Here is a 21479-nt window from a genome sequence, read left to right as displayed (position 1 = left end):
AATTATCCCAATTTTCCTCTAAGCAACTAGGGAGATGAAAATAAAGAAATCAACAGAAAAACTCATAAATCTGGGACTCTGGAAGGAGAGGGTCACTATTCTTTTGAGAGGATAGCTGCTTTCCCTGGGTCTGGTGGGAATTTCTTCCTGTGACGTGCTGGGAAGTGAATCTGGAGTAGAAAGATTGTTTTCAATTTGTGCCTGGGCTCATCCACCTCTCCTGCTGACTCACCGACACATTACCACTGCCTTTAACCATGAGAGTTCCATATACCAAGCTGCCTTGGAATAGAATTATGCTTCTGATGGGCCTACAGCCTTCAAAGAGCTGTCCAACCATGGACTAAGTTAACTCCCAAATTTTATTGACTCAGAGCCTGGGAAAAAAAAAAACAAAAACAGAAAACATACAGAATTATCAAGGTTCTTGGTCAATCATCTGGCTATGAGTTAGCAATTTCTTTCCTCTAAAATTCTAACCTTCTCATTATGGGTTGAATAGTTAATGCATGTTAGTGCCTTAGTCTCTCAGTCGTGTCTGACTCTTTGCGACCCCATGAACCCACCAGGCTCCTCTGTCCATGGGATTTCCCAGGCAAGAGTACTGGAGTGGGTTGCCATTTCCTTCTTCAAGGGATCCTCCCAACCCGAGGATTGAGCTCAGGTCTTTCATTGCAGTCAGATTCTTTACCATCTGAGCCACCAGGGAAACCCTGGGTTGAATGGTGCCCCCTTGCCTTCCCTCCTCCCCCAGATTCATATGTTGAAATTCTAACTGCAAGCTAAGATGTGATCTTATTTGGAAACAGGGTTGTTGCAAGAGCAGTTAGTTAGGTTAAGATGAGGTCATGCTGGAGCAGAGTGGGCCTCTAATCCAATATGCTGTGCTGTGTTTAGTCGCTCAGTCATATCCAACTTTTTGCAACCCCATGGACTGCAGCTCGCCAGGCTCCTCTGTCCATGGGGATTCTCCAGGAAAGAATACTGGAGTGGGTTGCCATGCCCTCCTCCAGGGGGTCTTCCCAACCCAGGGATTGAAGCCAGGTCTCCCACATTGCAGGCAGATCCTTTACTATCTGAGCCACCAGGGAAGCCCAATCCAATATGACTGGTGCCCTTACAAAAAGGCAAAATGGAGACAGAGACACAGAGAAAAGATGAGGTAAAGGCACATGAGAAGAGGATAGCCATCTGACAACAAATTAGAGCAATGCATCTCCACACCAAGGAATACCAGTGATTGCTGCAAACAACAGAAGCTAGAAGTGGCTAAGAGAATTCTCAATGACAGATTTAAGAGAGAATCCGGCCCTGCTCACACCTTGATACCAGGCTTCTAGCCTCTAGAACTGTAAGACAATCACTTTCTGCTGTTTGCAGCTACCCAGTTTGTAGTACTTTGCTACAGTGGGCCCAGGAAACTAGTAGTGTTCTATAATCAAAATTTGTTAAATGATTAGCTAAAGAATTGGAAAGTAGCTCACTGGGAAAAACATTGTTACCCACTTTAGAGTCCTTCACTGTCTCAATTTCTGGGAGGAATTCCAACAAAGAATTCACCAAATCTTCTTAAATAACTACTAACTTTAGCTTTTATTCTTATTTAAAGCCTCCTTGTTTACAGCTGGGCTTCCCTGGTGGCTCAAATGGTAAAGAATCTGCCGGCAATGCAGAAGATGTGGGTTCGATCCCTGGGTCAAGAAGATCTCCTGGAGGAGAAAATGGCAACCCCGTCTAGTATTCTTGCCTGGAGAATCACATGGACAGAGGAGCCTGGCGGACTACAGTCCATGGGGTCCCAAAGAGTTGGACATGACTGAGCAACTAACACTTGTTTCCAGCGGTAAAGTTAAATAAAAATAGGGCAAAACTGAAATACTGTACTTATACATAAATAATGCTTACCAAATAGGTCTGTGTACATAAATGTTTCCATATATTAGGCCACTTTCTTATAAACAACTCCTGAAATTAAAAGAACTATGACAAACTGTATGAAATACAAGGAACTTTTACACATACTGAACCCAATAAATTTCCCCACGACAGTGCAGGAAGTCCTATTATCTCCTGTACATGACTGAGACTCAGTTTAAGATCTTGTTATTCAGTCACCCAGTCATGTCCAACTCTTTGCAACCCCATGGACGCCGGGCATCCCTGTCCCAAGCTAGGATGTGACCTGATTCAATAATTGATCACGTCCTTTCTCTCTAACTGCACAGTACTGGCTTCTTAGTTCACTCTGCGTTCATTTCAGAGGCGTTGGAAGTGGTAATGTGTACGGTGGAAGTAATTTTAGCCTGGAGAATACCAAGGAAGTGAAGTGATAAGAGCTAGCTCAAGATGCAGACCGAAAGTTCTAATTTAAACTGTTTATGCATGCATGCATGCATACTAAGTTGCTTCAGTTGTGTCCAACTCTTTGTGAACCTGTGGACTGTAGCCCACCAGGCTCCTCTGTCCATGTGATTCTCCAGGTTAGAATACTGGAGTGGGTTGCCACACCCTCCTGCAGAGGATCTTCTCCACCCAGTGATCCAACATGAGTCTCTTATGTCTCCTGCATTGGCAGGTGGGTTCTTGACCACCAGTGATGGGAAGCCACCTGAGAAGCCCCACACTGTTCCGTATCTTTGATTAATTAAAACTAAGAAACAGGTATCTTACAATAAATTCTCTGTTGGAGAAAATTGCTTTAAATCAACATTAAGTTGAGTTGCATGCATTTGAATGGAAAATAAAGACTTTAACTTAGGATGGTTAAGCAAAGGACAGCCTCTGTCAGGACAAGTTTTTTTTTTTTATGGGGATAAGCTTATGGAACCCTGAACTCATCTGAGTGAGGTTGACTCAAGCTTCCCAGCTTGTCAAAACTCTTAGGATTTATAGAAGTTGCTTTTATTCCAGAAGGACTTCTGTTTAATCAGTTGTGGGAGAACCCATTACACATGAACACCGTGGCCTCGTGGTTCTTGTTTCCTTGTGAAAGTGTGTTTCCTACACCGACTCATCCAGTAATCTGTTCCACGGGGTTTCCATCTGTCTAGATCAAATGTGGAAAAGAATTGCCTGGATCACATATTTAATGCAGGGCAATGAAAATGCATATGGCAATATAGCAAGGACATGCCACAGACTTTATGCCAGGTATGTAGGGGGAAATACAGCTTTGTCTTATTTTAAAACTGATCTAGTCTCCCATGCCAATTAAAGGTGACTCCTTTCTTCCTGTTTAACTATTTTTTTCAGGTTAACTCTCTTTTCAGTAAGTTTTCTGCCTTTTTAGAATATCTCCTCTTCCCCTCTCTCCTCTCCAGTTTCTGAAAGTATAAGGGAACTCATGTGATTTTAACCATCAAAGGCAAGAGGGCTTACATTCCTCACTTGTATTAATAGGTTTTTTATCAGGGCTTCCTTGGTGGCTCAGACAGTAGAGAATCTGCCTACAATGTGGGAGACCTGCTTCAATCCCCAGGTCAGGAAGATCCCCTGGAGAAGGGAATAGCTACCCACTTCAGTATTCTTGCCTGGAGAATTCCAAGGACTGAGGAGCCTGGTGGGTTACAGTCCACGGCGTCACAGTCAGACACAACTTAGCAACTGACACTTTCACTTCACACACGCCTCTTCTTGGTATACCTGGGTTTGTGATGCAGCTGGACATGGTTTGGCCCCTGGGCATTTTATGATGATGTCTACCGAAATGTGGCCAGTCACTCCTAGCCCCACGGAGCATCATGTGGACACCCACTGCTGAAGCCAGTGGACACAGTCATTGGTTTGTCCTCAAAAAGTCCCCACACAGTGCTGCCTCTGTCTCCTGAGTCCAGTCTGCTGTCCTTTCACTGCCTTCTGCACTGTGGAATAAGGCGCAGGACCTCTGGTTTATTTCTCCAGACACTGTTCTCCACTTGCGTTTCTTTCCTTCTCTCACCATGTCAGACGTGGCTCAAGCCAAAAAGCAAGGCTTTGCATAACGACCTGCACAAATAATCCAGACACCTCAGGATTCCCTCATACCTATCCAGATGACTTTATGGGCTTCCCACAAGACTCAAACCCCAAAGAAAGGATAAGTTTACTGGCATCTGACCAACCTACCCTACTTTCTCCTCTCTTCAAATATTTCATACTTTCATCAGTTCTGACACTCACGTTATTTCATGCTTTAACATCGCTTTTGTGTATCTTCACAGATACATCCAAGAAATTCTCTGAGATAACCACCCAAGAATAAGCTAGGTCACAGGGCATAACAACAATGAACATGCCGCTTCACAGATCCATAGAAGAACATAACAGTATTTACCACTACCTATCCTGACCAACACTTTGCATGCATATTTCTAATGTCTGTGTTTTGATAGCATTAACATGGCATCTCACTGCTGCTTTAATTTAATTTCTCTGATTATAGCATTTGAGAACTCTGTGAACTTCTTAGCCATTCAGATTTCCGTCTCTACATTGCCTTTACATAGTCCCAACCCATATCTTCCCTGAGTTTCTTATTGGTTTTTGTTTATCCTGATGTTTTTCTATGAATACTTTTGTCTATTAGATTTACAAGATTTAACTTTCACAATGATGTCTTTAATTCATGCTGAATTGCCTCTGTATACAGTGAAAATTTATAAGTGAAAAATTTTCCAATGCCGCTAAAATAATCTGTTCTTTAATTCTCTTGCCACTTTATCTGTCAGTTGTGTAAGTCCCCCATATACACAGTTTGTGGAGAAGGCAACCCACTGCAGTACTCTTGCCTGGAAAATCCCATGGACGGAGAAGCCTGGTGGGCTGCAGTCCATGGGGTCGCTAAGAGTCGGCCACAACTGAGCGACTTCACTTTCCCTTTTCACTTTCATGCACTGGAGAAGGAAATGGCAACCCACTCCAGTGTTCTTGCCTGGAGAATCCCAGGGACGGGGGAGCCTGGTGGGCTGCCGTCTATGGGGTCGCACAGAGTCAGATATGACTGAAGCGACTTAGCAGCAGCAGCAGCATACACAGTTAGATTTCTGATTGATCTGATTGATTTCCACTGATCTATTTGTCTGTTCCATAACCAATCATGTGCCTTTTATTTTGTATTTTTTTCAGTTATGTTCTTTTTAAACCACATAACTGTCAAATGTCTTAATATCTAATATAGTAAATTTTGCCTTTTCTCTTCTTTCTCACTTATGGCTTAGCTATTCATGGACCATCATTTTTCCAAATAAATTTTAGAAGAGTTTTTCAAGTTCTTCAGAATACATAGATGGAATTTTGACTGAAACTGTATTGTGTTTATAGATTCATTAGAGGAAAATTAACTTCTTTACCACATTGAATTGGCCTATTCATTTATTCGAAACTTTTCATATGTCTTTAATAGAGCTTTAAATATTTCTCCACAAAGACATATTTTTTTCTTAGGTTGATTCCTAGGAATTTATTCAATTTGAGAGATCTTATAAATAGCATCTTATTTCAATTGTATTATCTACTTGATAGTTGCTGGTATAGGAAAAATATTTGGTCTTGTACCCAAAATTTTCCTAAATTCTCTTTATAATCTAAGTTTTCTGTTAACTCTGTTGGAATTTCTATGGATGTGATCATTTCAACACCAAACTGACACTACATAACACTCACTATTAGCACTATGTTGCCTGGCACATAGTAGACAGAGAAGAATACAGCATATTCTCCCTTTTCCCTCACCCCATAAACTCAAAATTATTCATTAATAGTGAGAAATGCTTTAATTAAAATTTAAAAAGCTAGTTGCCACATTGTGAAAAATTCTCTACAATTCTTTTTCTGTTCTGTTACTTGGCTTAAGTTTTCTTTTATCTTTTTTGTTTTCAGATTTTTAATTATTAGAATTTATTTACTCTATTTCTATAACTTTTGTGCTTACCCTTAGTGCTTCCACATGCATAGTTTGACTTAAAATTTAAACAATTTATCCCTCTTCTTCCTGAATAATAAAAGGTCTTAAGAATTTTTCATTCCAACCACATTCTATTTTACACAATATTATTGTTTAGTATTTTATTTCCACTTGTAATTTACCTTCAAAGTAATCAGTATTACTTTTGTCATTGTACAGAGTTAGTGATTATTTAGATACACTAATATTTACCAATTTCTTCTTGTCACATTGCTTCTTGCTTCTCATTCTTTTGTTCTACTGTTTAATTCCTTTAAAGTATTTTCTTGAGTAATTTTTTCAATGAAAATAAATAGTAAATTCTTTCAAGATTATTGTTAAATGTCTTCCTTTTACCTTTGCCCCTAAATCATAATTTAGTTGGGTGTACCAGATCATCAACTCAGATTTCTTTAAAAAATACTTTTCTTCTGTCCTTCTGCCACTGAGAAGTTTGTTGCCAATCTAACCTAATTATCTACCTTTGCAGATAATGCTTTTTCTTCATTCTTAGTTTTTCAGGTTTTGTTTTATGTTCTGTCTTTAGTGTTGTGCAGTTTAATGATGATGAGTCCAAATGTAGATTCATTTATTTGTTTATTTAGTCTTCCTTGGATCTCACTTAACCACAAATTTTAAGTTGAGCTGATTAATAATCAGGTCTATGGATGTCTAATTAAAACACTGATATATGAAGAGCTAACCTAATGAATGTACTATCAAGTCATTCCAGTCTAGACTATTGTTCATTTGGACCTCATTAGCTTTCCACAGTGCAAAATTATATGAATTATAATTATACGGATTATATGCTGAACACACACTTTTGGATTTTATCAAGGTTCAACATTATCCATACATATAATGTTTTTGTATTGTCTATAAATCATAGTTGAAACAATATATTACAAAACTAAGATGTTAACAGTTCCAAGTTTCTCTGCCTCAACCCTCATATATGAATCATTCTTTCCTTCCATCTTGGATCTGAGAAACAGAAGAATCTTTTTCCCTTTCCGAGATTCACCCACCCTTTCTTCCAGTATCTCTGACACTTGGCTGAGTAATTCCACCTTCACTCCAAGCTCATTGAAGTCTTTTCCACTCCACCCACTCTTTCTTTGCAGGTAAAGAAAATTCAAGTTTCATATTTTCTAAAAAAATAAATAAATAAACTTTCCCTTATTCTTTCCTGTCCCTTAAGCTAATAACCTCTCTTTGTCGTCCTCATAGCCAAACTTCGCAAAGGAGGGAGAGCTCTCTTATTATACAAGCCCCCCTCCTCTCCCCAGCCCATCCCACTTACCCATATACATCAATTTCATCCTGGCTCTGCTGCAATTAAGTTCCTTCTAGCACCTTCTAGCACTCACTGAAACCTCTCCAGGTAAAATTACTAATGCCTTCCTGAACTCAAAAAACCAAAGGAGTGTTTCCATAAACCAGTCCTATTTGGATGCTCTAAGGCTCTGGACATCTTTGACTGACTTGTCTTTATTGACTTCAGGATTATCACTGTCTCAGGATTCTCCCTCTGACTTTTCAGATTGCTCCTCCGTGGATCACTTTTTGAACTGCACCATTATTCCTCTGCTCCCCTTCAAGTGGAGGAAGACCATGGGATATTTATTCCTGGTTCTCTTCTCACACCCATTGCCAAGTCTTCTGTTAGTACCTACAAAGAATACTCTGCAGTCTGTCTAACTCTTGCCTCTATCCTGAGTGCCAGACCTAATTTCCAATAGCATACTTGACATCTTCAGCTGACTGCCCGACAGCATCTCAAATTCATGGTGTCCAAAATACAAGTCCTCTTCTTTTTCTTGCAAACTTTCTCTTTCTCTTATATTCCCTATATAAGTGCCATTGTCATTCACTGTTTGAATTTAAAATGGACTAATTCTTTACTCCAATGTTGTCCAACAGAACTTTCTGTGATGATGGGAATGTCCTGTGTCTATTCTGTCCAAGATGGTAGTATAAACCACTTGTGGCTACAGAGCACATGAAACATGCCTAGTAGGACTGAAGAAATGGATTTCTATTGCATTTAATGTTAATTAATTTAAATTTAAATAGCCACATTGTTGTTCAGTTGCTAAGTCATGTCTAATTCTTTGTGACCCCATGGACTGCAGCATGCCAGGCTTCCCTGTCCTTCACTGTCTCCAGGAGTTTACTCAAACTCATGTCCATTAAGTCAGTGATACCATCCAATCATCTCTTCCTCTGTTGCCTGCTTCTTCTCCTGCCCTCAATCTTTCCCAGCATCAGGGTCTTTTCCAGTCTGTCATCTCTTCACATCAGGTGGCCAAAGGATTGGAGCTCCAGCTTCAGCATCAGTCCTTTCAATGAATATGGCAGGGTTTATTTCCTTTAGGATTGACTAGTTTGATCTCCTTGCAGTCCAAGGAGACTTCTTCTCCAGCACCATAATTCAAAAGCATCAATTCTTCAATGCTCATTTTGCTCAACTCTCACATCCATATATGACTACTGGAACAACCATAGCTTTGATAGATGGAACTTCACTGGCAAAGTAATGTCTCTGCTTTGTAATATGCTATATAGGTTGGTCATAGCCTTTCTTCCAAGGAGCAAGCATCGTTTAATTTCATGGCTGCAGTCACCATCTGCAGTGATTTTGGAGTCATGTCACTGTTAAGCCACATGTGGTTGTCCTACAGGAAAGCACAACTGTAGTCCTTCATATCACCTAAATCACTTTGCCATCAGATCCCACAGATTCTATCCCCTAAATTTATCTTGAAAAGATGCTCCTCAAAGCAATCCCCCTTTCCTATCTTCAGCTCTACCATTTGAAGACACCAACACGATTATATCTTTTTCCTGTCCTGAATATTTTAATTAACCTCACATTTTATTATTTCATATAAGATAATGTCTGAACTTTTAGTCATAGCCTATAAAGACTTCCATGGTCTGGCTGCCCAGCCACTCTCAGCACCACCACTTTCCCATCACCTCTGTGACAAGAATGCTCAGCTCTGTTCTTTACCTACATGCCCAGTAATACTTTCAAGCTCATTTACACTCTGAACGTCTACCTAGTGTATATCTTCTCTTTTCTCTCAGTTTCATGAATTTTCACTCAGACTAAAGGGACGGGGTTGAGGGGTTTCTCAGGTGGCCCTAGTGGTAAGGAATTCGCCTACCAATGCAGGAGACATAAGAGACGCAGGTTCAATCCCTGGGCTGGGAGGATCCCCTGGAGGAGAGCATGGAAACCCACTCCAGTATTCTTGCCTGGAGAATCTCATGGACTGAGGAGCCTGGAAGGCTACAGTCCCTAGGGTCACAAAGAGTCAGACACAACTGAAGTGACTTAGCACACACACAAAGGGACCAGATCAAATGCCAGTTCCTTCCTGTGTTTGCTTGTATATCTCTTTCATTTTCCTCCGGAGTAAGGACAATGGTCTATGGAACATTATCACTCTGATATGTGAAAGAGTAAATGAATGAATGAATGAATAGTAAAATTCTAAACAATTCCTTCTGTAATTAAAGGCCAAAAGTGTATCACCTAAAAAACTGGAGTGCTCCCTTTTTTAAAAGATAACTGAAATTATAAACCTAGGTTTTCTTATCTCTATAAGTCATCTATTCTCATATGTATGAAAACAGAGCTTGCTTTATTTTTTCCTAAATGAATTTAGGCAAATCACATTACATCTCTAGATTTATCACTTATTATCTCTATAACACAATCCTTCTAAGTTCCAACTTTCTTACCTGAAAAATGGGGATAACTGTGTGGAAGCAGGAAATGATGGAAAAGAGAAAGAAAGAAAGGTGAGAGGGAGGAAGGGAGGAAGCATGAAGTAAATTTTCAAGTGGAGACACTTTCCCAGGCCTCCCCAAGAATCACAGGAATACATAGATGCCAATGATACTACTCATTTAGAGAGAGTCTAAGAAGCACCCCATTGTTTAATTCCCTCTGTGAAGAAAGGTGAGTTATAGGTCAATTCACAGACAACCCTGGGTGTTTGAGCCGAGCTATTCTGAGGCATATCTGAAAGTCAGCTCCCCTATCTGTGCCTGACTACACTCCTAAATGGATGGTTCTAATTCTGAATCTGGTCTGCAGACCCTAAATATAAATTCATTTCCTTGCAATAGCTGATAGGATTTTCATGAGGATTCAATGAGATCTTAATGTGCTAATCCATCAGTGCCTCACCCACAAAAGGGCTCAAATATGATAGTTAAGATTATCATTTATGGGATTCAATGATTCTACATGCTCAGAAACTGCAACAATTTTGGGGGAGAGAGGGAGCATGCAACATGCAGGATCTTAGTTCCCTGACCAGGGTTTGAACCTGTACTTCCTGCAGTGGAAGCACAGAGTCTTAACCACGGAACCACGAGGGAAGTCCTCTGAAACTCAAAATTTATAATTTTGCATGCCAAATCGTAAATTCCTTCTGCTTAAGTGCTGAGAAGTCAGACTGGAAAGGAACTAGTAGCTAATGTATATGTGCAGCACTTACCAAGGTTGTATTTCTGATTGTGTGATTATCTGATTCATATCAGTCTCCTTCACTAGACTGTAATCTCCGATTGCAACTGAGCCTTTTCAATTTTGGGTTGCCCTTGGATTCTCAGCACTTAACCAGGTGCCTGGCCCATGGGAACCACTGGATAAATATTTGCTGAAATAAATTGTTCGCTTATTTGAAAACATTCCAGATACTAAGTTAGGAATTAGGGAGATAAAATGTCTCAGAGAATGACTTCTGCCATCAATGAACTCTAATCTAGTTAACAAGTCCCTAAATGAAACCAGTGATTATAATGGAACAAAGTATGAGAATCATTCATATGAAGTGTTGTGGAAACATGTAACAGGGGCATCTAACCAGTCAGGAAACAGGGAGAGTTAGGAAAAGGTTTCCAAAGGAGGTGAGGTTGAGATATTCTCATAATAGTCAAGGAGCACAGAAATGAGAAAGCTAGAGGAAAGACAAGTTTTTCTTTTTAATTGGAGAAGGATCTACAAGAAAACAGTGGCAAGAAACAAGATGGAGAAGTAGGGAGAAATTGGAACATGGATTGTGAACCATGTTAAGAACTTTGAATTTAATTACAAAGGCAATCTAGAGATGCTGAGGGATTTGAAACAGAAAGACATGGTAACTTGAAAAGTTTGGAGTGGACCACATCTCTACAGTGTCTTCCAGTTGCAGAAGTCTGTGATTCAAGTATTTTGGTTGCTAAATTTAATACTAAAATACAATAACTGTATATATTGGGTTGGTCAAAAGTTCATTTGGGTTTTCCTGTAATATCTTATGGGGTGAATGAACTTTTGGGCCAACCCAATATTAGCATAAACCTCTGTAACAAGCAGACCCCAAATGAACTAATAGCAGAGGTTCATTACATGCTCAGATAGCAGGCAAGGGCAGGTGCTCTTGATTACCTGTGGAGGAAAGAAAGGATAAGTTTCTAACCATCATGCTAGGCTAACAAACCTCTGCCATGTTCAGTGTATGACTTCCAAGCTCACTCTGGTCTTCATGTCATCATTTCATCCCTTATGAATGAGTTATGGCATGAGAAGCACCCTATGAAAGTCACTGAGTCGTACGACCCCATGAACCATACAGTTCATGGAATTCTCCAGGCCAGAAAACTGGAGTGGGTAGCTGTTCCCTTCTCCAGGGGATCTTCCCAACCCAGGGATCAAACCAGGGTCTCCTGCATTGCAGGCGGATTCTTTACCAACTGAGCCACCAGGGAAGCCCCTGTAGGAAGAAGCTTTGTTGCAGGTCTGCAACTGGCACAGATCACTTCCATCCAGTCGGACTCATTGGTTAGAACCAAGTCACATGGCTACTGTAACTGCAAAGAAGGCTGGGAATTGTAGTCTAGCTCTTTGCTAAGGCAATCTCTACCACACTATTCTAGGTTAGAATTTGGGGTATATTTGTGTTCCCTTTTCCCTAAATAGTTCTGTTTTCTATTTTAATCATCTTAGAGTTTGTGAATTTCATTGTAAGTTGTCTAAGAATGCAGAGTAAAACTTATAAATAAAGCAAAAATCATATAATTGCTGAATGTCAACAACAAGAGTGTATAATATTTTGTAGTTCATAAAGGCCTTTCACACTCTTTAGTTTGTTTTTTTAAAAGAAACCCTTTGATATAAGCAGGAAACTGTTGTTACCATCATATTTAAAATATAAGTATTATTCAGAGAGGTAAATGACTTACCTGAGGTTGGCCAACTTCACTCATTCTAACAGTTATTTACATGCAGGAAGTGTTTAGCTGTCCTTGAAATCCATCTAAAAATATAAAGGTATTTTTTTCAAATATTTTTAAGAACTATCAAAAATAAAGGACATATTCATCCAGAGCTCATATTGAGGTCTACCCTGAAATACTTTGATTCCCATAACTCAGCAATGCTTACCTCAACCACATAGGCAGAAATGGCAAAGAAACAAAGCTACTGGTAATGATATTGCAAAGACTCCATCTGTGAGCTAGGTATTAATATCTTCCTGCCAGAGAAAAATGTTTGTGAAAGAGACAGAGAGGGGACTTCCCTGGTGGTGTGGTGGTTAAGAATCTGCCTTGCAGTGGAGGGGACATGGATTTGATCCCTGATCAGGCATCTGAGATCCCATATGCTGCAGAGCAACTAAGCCTGTGAACTGCAACTACTGAAGCTCACGCACTCTGGAGTCTGTCTATCACAACTAGAAAGTCCACATGCCACCAGGAAAGATCCCATGTACCACAAGTAAGACCCAATGTAGTCAAATAAATTCAATAAATAATTTTTTTTTTAAAGAGAGAGACAAAGAGAGAAGGCCCGTGAAGCATAGACCCTAGCACTCACTTTATTAAAGGGTTTAGATGGTGTGTATTAGCTTCCTAGGGATGTCATAACAAAGTACCACAAAATGAATGACGTAAAAAACAGATTTACTGTCCCACAGTTCTGGAGGCTAGAAGTTGAAGGTCACAGTGTCAGCAGGGCCACACTCCCTCCAAAGGTGCTAGAGAAGGATCTGTTCCAAGCCGCTCTCCCAGCTTCTGCTAGTTCCTTGGCTTATGGCAGCATAATTTCAATTTTCACATAACTATGAGACCATAAATTCTCATTTGTTCACCTTTGGCTTGGATTTAGTCAAGGAGACAAAGGCCTACATATTAAGAAATTAACAACCTACGAGAAAATTGAAGAGAGCTTTCCTATGCCCAAGAAGGAGTTGGAAAATGAAGCAATAGAAAAAAAACAACCTAAAATTCCCAAAGCTCAGGCCATGCAGGGTTTGCCCTTGAGAACATTTTACCAGCATTTGGCCTGCTTCGCCACCAAGCCTCCCCTGGAAAGGGAACAATGTGTCAATCTCCCACATCTGTGTAAGTTTCCCACTTGTCTCCACTGAGCAACATTCTTCCCATGAGGTCATGTACAGCTCCTATCGTTATTCCAAATGACTTTTCAATCCTTTTGGCACCTAACTGGTATGTATTTAAACTATGAGCCCATGAAAAGTAAACCAAACACAAGATATGGTACAAAGACCTCAGCTATTCTACAGAAAAACACTTTCCCGGTTCTTCTTCCCTTTTTCCAGTCCAACCCAACTTTCCCACCCAACCCTTTTCTAACAAACCCCCTCCAAAAAAAGGAGGATTGAGAGTAAAACATTTTCACTGTTCAGTAGGCACTGGGAAAGCACTGCCTCCTTGAAAGCTCACGCCCCAGCGCCTGGCACACGGAACGCTGCTGCTGTTTCTTTTTTCTGACCGCCTTAATCATACTCGCCAGGCAAACATCTGTGGATTGCAAGACACAATTAAAGGAGATGGAGAGTGCATGTTAAAGAAGGAGGAAGAGGAGAAAAAAGGGGAAGGATGGGGGAAAGAAAAAGAAAAAAGAAAATAATCTTTTTCAGAGAAAAACACCATCTTCAGAGGAAATATCTGATAGGACTTGTACCTTAAACTTCCACCCACTCACTCACCACTCCAGGATTCTTTCCCCCAAATTTAACCCAAGATGGAATCACCTTTAGTCCAGATGGAGGCAAGTTTGGCCGCTTTAGAGGTTGTGTGGTGAAAATTTAGTAACAATCTGCTTTTCTCTGCAAATTGCTAAGGCAATAGTGTTCCTTGGCCAATTCAAAAATCAAGTGATGCCCAAATAAACTGCAGCACATTCTTGTCTAGGGCTTTCATCCAACAGCCAGAGCAAGGTGCCGCCAGAGCTGCTGGGCCTGCCTGAGTCTCCTGTTGAAAACAGCCCTACCGTGAGACTGGCGTTCTGGGACTGTTTCTTCTACAAAGGCGTGGGAGTTGGAGCGAAAAATGGTATGCTTACAGGATGAAAGGAAGAGGACAAAGACAAGAAGATAAGGTAATTATACAGAATGGTGCTACCACAGATGTGGTTATGATAGAGGCCAAATGGGGCATCAGTTTTATAGGATTATCACACCTAGATGTGATCAGGGTGAATTCAGTGTTAATCTGCAAAGATCGATCTTCCTTGTGATTTTTATTTCAATTCACTTTCTAGTCCCTCTCTTTTGTTGAACAATACCACAAATGAGTTGTATTAGCCCCCAAACCAGGGTGGGCTTCCCAGATGGTGCTAGTGGTAAAGAATCTGCCTGCCAATGCAGGAGACAGGAGATGTGGCTTTGATCCCTGGATGGGGAAGATGCCCTGGAGGAGGGCATGGCAACCCACTCCAGTATTCTTGCCTGGAGAATCCCATGGACAGAGGAGCCTGGCGGGCTACAGTCCATAGGGTCACAAAGAATTGGACACACCTGAGCACCTGAACATGCACACTCCAAACCAGGGTATGATAAACTTCTCTCTCAGCTTCCATGGTCTATCATAAGTCTTGTCAATGAGAGCTCCTAGAAAGACATCTTTCAGACACATGTGTTTTTCTGCACAGACACTGCCATTAGTATAGCTCAAGTCCTCACCATCTTCTTTGCCTGGATTAATGGCAATGGACCCTTATCTCTCCCTCTCCCCCACACATACTCTTCTCTTTTCAATATACCCTAAAATCAGGATGATCTTTCTTAAATGCAAACACAAACATGTCCCTCCACTGCTTAAAACTCCTCATGGCTCCCTGTTGCTTTTATATTAAAGTTCAAGCTTTCATCATGATTTTCAACACCCTGTTTTTATGGTTTCTGCCCAACTCTCTAGCTTCTCCTTTTCCCCCCAAAGTACTATGTTCCATCCATACCAAACTCTTTGTGGTTCCTCTAATGCACCCTCTTTTCCCCCCTGTGACCCCCCTTGCCTCTTCTGACAGCGTGAGATCTTCCCATGCTCCTCTCTTGCTCCTCCTCCCCAACTCCTCTTCCTTTTCATCATCTGCTAATTTCTACTTACCCTACAATCTTCAACTGTGATTTCACTTCATCTGTAAAAGCTTATTTGCTCCTGTGCCTTGCAAATCTGAGTTAGGTGCTCTTCCCATAAGCTTTCTCAGAACCATCACTTTCTCCTTCAATAAAGTGTGACAACCTATATTATAACTGCTTGGTCACTCTTCTCTCTTCTATTCTCTCCAACTGCTCATGAGAATGTTTTAATTTCTTTTAGAAGCAGAGAGAAAATAAACTTATAGATCAGAAAATATTTTTAAATATAATATTTGTCTTTGTTGTTGTTGTTTAGTTGCTAAGTCATGTCAGACTCTTTTGCAACCCCATGGACTATAGCTCTTCAGGCTCTTCTGTCCATAGGATTTCCCAGGCAACAATACTGAAGCGGGGTTGCTATTTACCTCTCCAGGGGATCTTCCTGACCCAGGGATCAAATCCACATCTCCTGTATTGGTAGATGGATTCTTTACCACTGAGCCACCAGGGAAGCCCTAATATTAATCTTTGTGTGCTAGATGTATATGCATGCTAAGACACCTCATACCAACATAAAACATAATTCTCAATACTTTTTTGGAGGAAGGAGATAAATTAAATCAATAGTGCCAAATGCCCATGAAAATAATGTCTGTCCTGCTAAGTGGCTGGATAAACATATGCACACAGAGAACAAGACTAAAGAATTGAAATCATCTCACTGTCTTGAAACCTTGATGAAGCCCTTTGTTCTGGTGAGAAAGCTGAACAGTATGGAAGATTCGAGGATTGCTTCTGTGCCTCTGACCTGTATGATCAGCAAACTGATGTTTCTCTCACCCTTTTTTAAAAACCTTTTAAAGGTACTATAGACAATCCATCAAAGGAAACTAAAATATGTTGCCCCCAAATATGCTTCTTCAGTGCAAAAATTCTGTTTTCGAAATCTGAAAAGTACTTGGCAAGAATAAAATACACCTAAGGACAACCTTAAAAACAAAGCTAGCAAGGACTTCCCTGGTGGCCCAGTGGATAAGAATCCACCTGCCAATGCAGTTCGATCCCTGGTCCCGGGAGATTCCACTTGCCATGGGGCAACTAAGCCCATGTGCCACAACTACTGAACTCACATGCCTAGGGTCTGTGCCCCGAAACAAGAGAAGCCATCACAATGAGAAGCCTGCACACTTCATCCAAGTAGTCCTCACTGACTGCAACTAGAGAAAGCACATCCAAAGCAATAAAGACCCAATGTAGCCACAATTGTGGCTCAGTTGGTAAAGAATCTGCCTGCAATGCAGGAGACCTAGGTTCAATCCCTGGATTGGGAAGATCCCCTGGAGAAGGAAAAGGCTTCCTACTCCAGTATTCTGGCCTGGAGAATTCCATGGACAGTCCATGGGATCGCAAAGAGTCAGATACTACTGAGTGACTTTCACTTCCACTTCCAAAAATTAAAAACAAAAACAAAATAAATTCACAGAAAATATGGGGAAAGTTGTTCTGACTCCCTCTTGACCCTTTCAGGCAAATGAGAATTTCCTAAAGAACATTAAGAGCAGGCAGAGCAATCCACACAAGAGATGGCTCCAATACAAGCCAGTTTACACAGGTCACAGTTTTCCAATCTAGTGCTTTTTCTGGATTATGATGGAAGAGATAATGTAGATATGCAACCATATGATTTACTATCTATCTGCCTTCAGCAAAAGTCAGGAATGAAATTTTGCTATATGGAGTGCTAGGCCCAGGAGCTTTAAAGCTTAGGGCATACTTAATTTTTTCTTTTTCTTTTTAGTTTTTAATTGAAATTCTTTCCCTTTCATGACCTCATCCCTCGTCTTTAGTAAACTATTCCCTTAACATGCCCAGAAGTAGGAGTTGACATGAACACATATTTCTCTATCGTCAATTCTTACTTCACTCACGCTATAATATTGCTGACAAGGGAAGGGGGCCTTGTTGCCAGGGCAACCAGGAGGGCATAAGGTCAGCCTCAGTTGGATCTTCTAACTGATCAAATTCCAACTATGCTGTTGACTCATCTCAATTTTATAGACGTAAGATGGTAAAACATTTCATAATTCTTCTGACTTACATGTTTTGTCTATATACATAAGTTCCTGCTGACCTGTCTTTTCTCCTGAATTCACTAATTTAATTCACTTATTTCTACTAACTAGAGATGATACTCAAAGTATTTGGAACAGACATGACATGAAAAATACATCAGAATGGATGTTATTCGCCAATTCAGAATGTATACCAGCTGTAAACAGGAAGTAAACCAGAGCATACTAGCCACCAGCTAGTCTAGTCTGTGGCTACCTTGATACCTTTCCTCTCTGCTATCAAATAGACTTCTCCCCTGACTAATTATTGCATACTTAATGTCCTAATTGCCCATCACCTTATACAACTGAATAATAATTAGATTTTGATGTGAAATTATCTGTGCCTTTCATGTCAACTCATAGTTACTAAGATTTGTTTTTAATTATTTTAAATATCCCCTTCCTAGGAAGAAAGATACTCTGTTAGAAGGTGGAGAAGAATATTAAAGACTGTACGTAGGAAGGAAAAATGGGATCTCAGAAAGTACAAAATTGCTTCCTAGTTGAGGTAGGAGTAGTCCCACATGATGGTCAGCAGTATTGTTCCTGAAATGCTTCTGGTCCTTCCCCTTCCTGGTATATGGAATGATTGTACCTCCCATTCTGCTTGGGCAGGGCCAAATAACTAGTTCTAATGGAAGAGTTGTGGGCAGAAGTGATGTATGTCACTTCCAGGAAGAATGTTGCATTATTGCTGAGACCCCCCAAGAGCAACTAGCAACCTTCCATATTCTAGCTGCTGTTCCAGCTTTGATCCCAGAGTGAGGGTAACTTAAATCAGAGACCTCCAGCTGACTCACAGTGAAAATGAAGTATGAGTAAAAAATAAACTTTGTAGTCTTAGGCCATTGAAATTTTTGGCTTTGTTTGTTACTGAAACATACTCTAACCTATCCTGACTGATATATATAGAGAGACAGAGACTTCTGTCTAGTGTCTCCTCATTCTGAGACCTACTTCAATAGTTTTTAGGATCCATAAACTCCCTTATGTTGTAAACAAAATTTAGGAAGCTGGAGAAGAAGGCCCAGAGTGCTCATTACATTCTCCAAAATGTGTGTGTGTGTGTTGTTTAAAAAATATTTCCCTACATCAAGATCAGAAACTTATTAAAGGGAAAATGAGAAGAGTGTTAAATTCCAGCTGAGCATGGTACTTTACTGGTTGGGAAGTTTCAGACAGGTAAACAATCTCAGTTCAGTTGCTCAGTGATGCCCGACTCTTTGTGACCCCATGGACTGCGGCACGCCAGGCTTCCCTGTTGATCACAAACTTCTGGAGCTTGCTCAAACTCATGTCCATTGAGTTGGTAAAGCCATCCAACCATCTCACCGTCTGGGGTCCCCTTCCCCTCCTGTCTTAAATCTTTCCCAGCATCAGGGTCTTTTCCAATGAGTCAGTTCTCATCAGGTGGCCAAAGTATTGGAGTTTCAGCATCAGTTCTTCAAATGAATATCGACAATGGATTTCCTTTAGAATTGACTAGTTTGATCTCCCTGCAGTCCAAGGGACTCTTGAGAGTCTTCTCCAACACCACAGTTCAAAAGCATCGATTCTTTGGTGCTCAGCTTTCTTTATAGTCCAACCCTCACATCCATACATGACTACTAGAAAAACTATAGCTTTGACTAGATGGACCTTTCCCTTAAGTGATAGGACTGGATGTCATGATCTTAGTTTTCTGAATGTTGAGTTTTAAGCCAACTTTTTCACGCTCCTCTTTCACTTTCATCAAGAGGCTGTTTAGTTCTTATTTGCTTTCAATCTCAGTGGAATCTAAATTTCATAAACAAAGCAGTGAACTTTTATATACAAGTCATGATGTGTATGAATTGGCAAAGAAATTAAGAAGGCATTTAAATGATTCTTTCAATATTTAAACTTTGAATGAAAATGAAGAATGATCATGAAATTTACTAATTCTTCAGTATAGTATAAGACAGCATATATAAATGATAGCTAATTAAAGTAGTGTTAATGTTTATGGCTATCCTGCCTTTCATTTTCTAACGATATTTCACATTTCAAAAAAATTATTTTGAATCTTAAAATATTTGTGTGCTAAAGCAATCTTTTTCTTGGGATGAAGGAAGCAATTTAATTCTGACAGAAATTGGTTTGAGAAGAGTACACAATTTAAATTACTGACTCCAAAAAGTAATTATTGGTTGTTTTCTAAGAGAGCTGACACAGAGGAGAAAAGCCTAAGTGTTGAAAATAAACATGTATTTGGGACTCCTCAAAAAAAAAAAAAAAAAAAAAGGATCATAAACTTATTCTCCTATGTTATCTACTAGGAGTTTATAGATTGTGAAAACTTTTTTATATGCAATTATGATCAAACTCAGATAAATCTTATTCAGTTCTCAAGATTTCTGTGTGAAATTGTATGAAGCTGGAAAATCTGTGGCTCTTCTAGAACCACAACTTTTCTCCTCAAAAGGATCTAGTACTTGAAGTCAGGAGCACATAACTCCATGTGTTCACACATTTAACTACCTGGCCATTACCCTGAAGAGAACTGGGCAACCTGGGAAACAACCTCCTCAGATCATGCATGTGGGGCAATATCTAAAACACCCTCTGAACCTAACTAGAAAATACAGAATACTCTGTCATAGCACATGAAGGGTCCCACACTTCCATCACAGAGGGCAGAGGATATAAACTTTAAAACACATGCTTTCTCCTGTTTTCAAACATATAAGGGAGCCATTGCATAAATGGAGAAAGCTTTCATCTGGGGAAGTTTATTAAAATGTAAATGTTCAGAGATCCGTCTAGAAGAAATAGAATCAGTAAGTTATAAAATGTGCAAATATTACTTCATTCTAAGATTAGATACTAAAATCTGCACTCTGTAAATGTACATCCAGGCTGATATTTGGACTGACTGGGTCACAAGCAGTCAGTCAATCAGAATGCAGAAATCTCCTGACCACTTGAAATCCCACAACGAGAGAATTGTTTCTTTATATAACTAAGCTGTAGCAGTCTCTATTTTGTATTCTGCAGGCAACAGATACCAGATAAAAATTTGAATTTATTCTTGATTGTGTGTGTTTAGTCTCTCAGTCATGTCCAATTCTTTGCAACCCCGTAGACTGTAGCCCTCCAGGCTCCTCGGTCCATGGGGATTCTCCAGGCAAGAATAGTGGACTGGGTTTGCCATGCCCTCCTCCAGGGGATCTTCCCAACCCAGGGATCAAACCCAGGTATACTGCTTTGCAGGAGGATTCTTTACGGACTAGGATTCTTTACTGAGCCACTAGGGAAGCCCTAAGTATGATTGGAGACTACTGATAACACCATTATAAATATTATAAAAATGTCTGACAGCAAAAGAGGGTTAGAACAGATGAAAATAGATGGAGAGAAATTCCAAAATCCTTACTTCCTTCAGAATAAAAGCCAAGATCTTCACAATGGCCTACACCTCCGCTGCCGGCTGGCCCACTTTACCCCTCTAGCCCATCTCCCCTGCCTCTTTGCTCCAGGCACTGACCTTACCACTTCTCAAATGTGCCAAGCCTGATCCTGCCTCAGGGCCTTTGCAGAGAGTGCTCCTACTGTCTGGAAGCCTCTTCATCAAGATATATACAGGGTTACTCCCTCATCTCCTTCAAGTCTTTGTTCTAAAGTCATCTTCTCAAGGAGGGCCACCCTAAAAACATAAACCACATAATGTACTACTCTTAGTGTTTATTGTCTATCTCCCTTTGCTAGAGCCAAGGTCAAGGATAGGGACTTTTTCCAGTTGATTCATATATTATTCCTAGTACAGGGCTTGATACATAGAAATGTTAGATGATTATTTGTTGAATGATAGAAAAAGAAAATTTAATTTAACCATACAAAGAGAACAAAGTGAATAATTCTGGAAACATTCAAGAAATATTGATGTGATTTAATAACTTTTTCAAGTGACCAAAAAACTAAATACATCTGATGAACACTTCAACAGGAGAAAGCTGCTTTTCCAAACTGACATATCAGAGAACTTCAGAAAGAGATGGTATATATATGGAGAAGGGTTAGCTCATTGGCTACTGAATATAT

The sequence above is a fragment of the Cervus elaphus genome, chromosome 6, assembly GCF_910594005.1.
Source record: "Cervus elaphus chromosome 6, mCerEla1.1, whole genome shotgun sequence".
NCBI lineage: Eukaryota > Metazoa > Chordata > Mammalia > Artiodactyla > Cervidae > Cervus > Cervus elaphus.
This window is presented reverse-complemented; position numbering follows the sequence as displayed.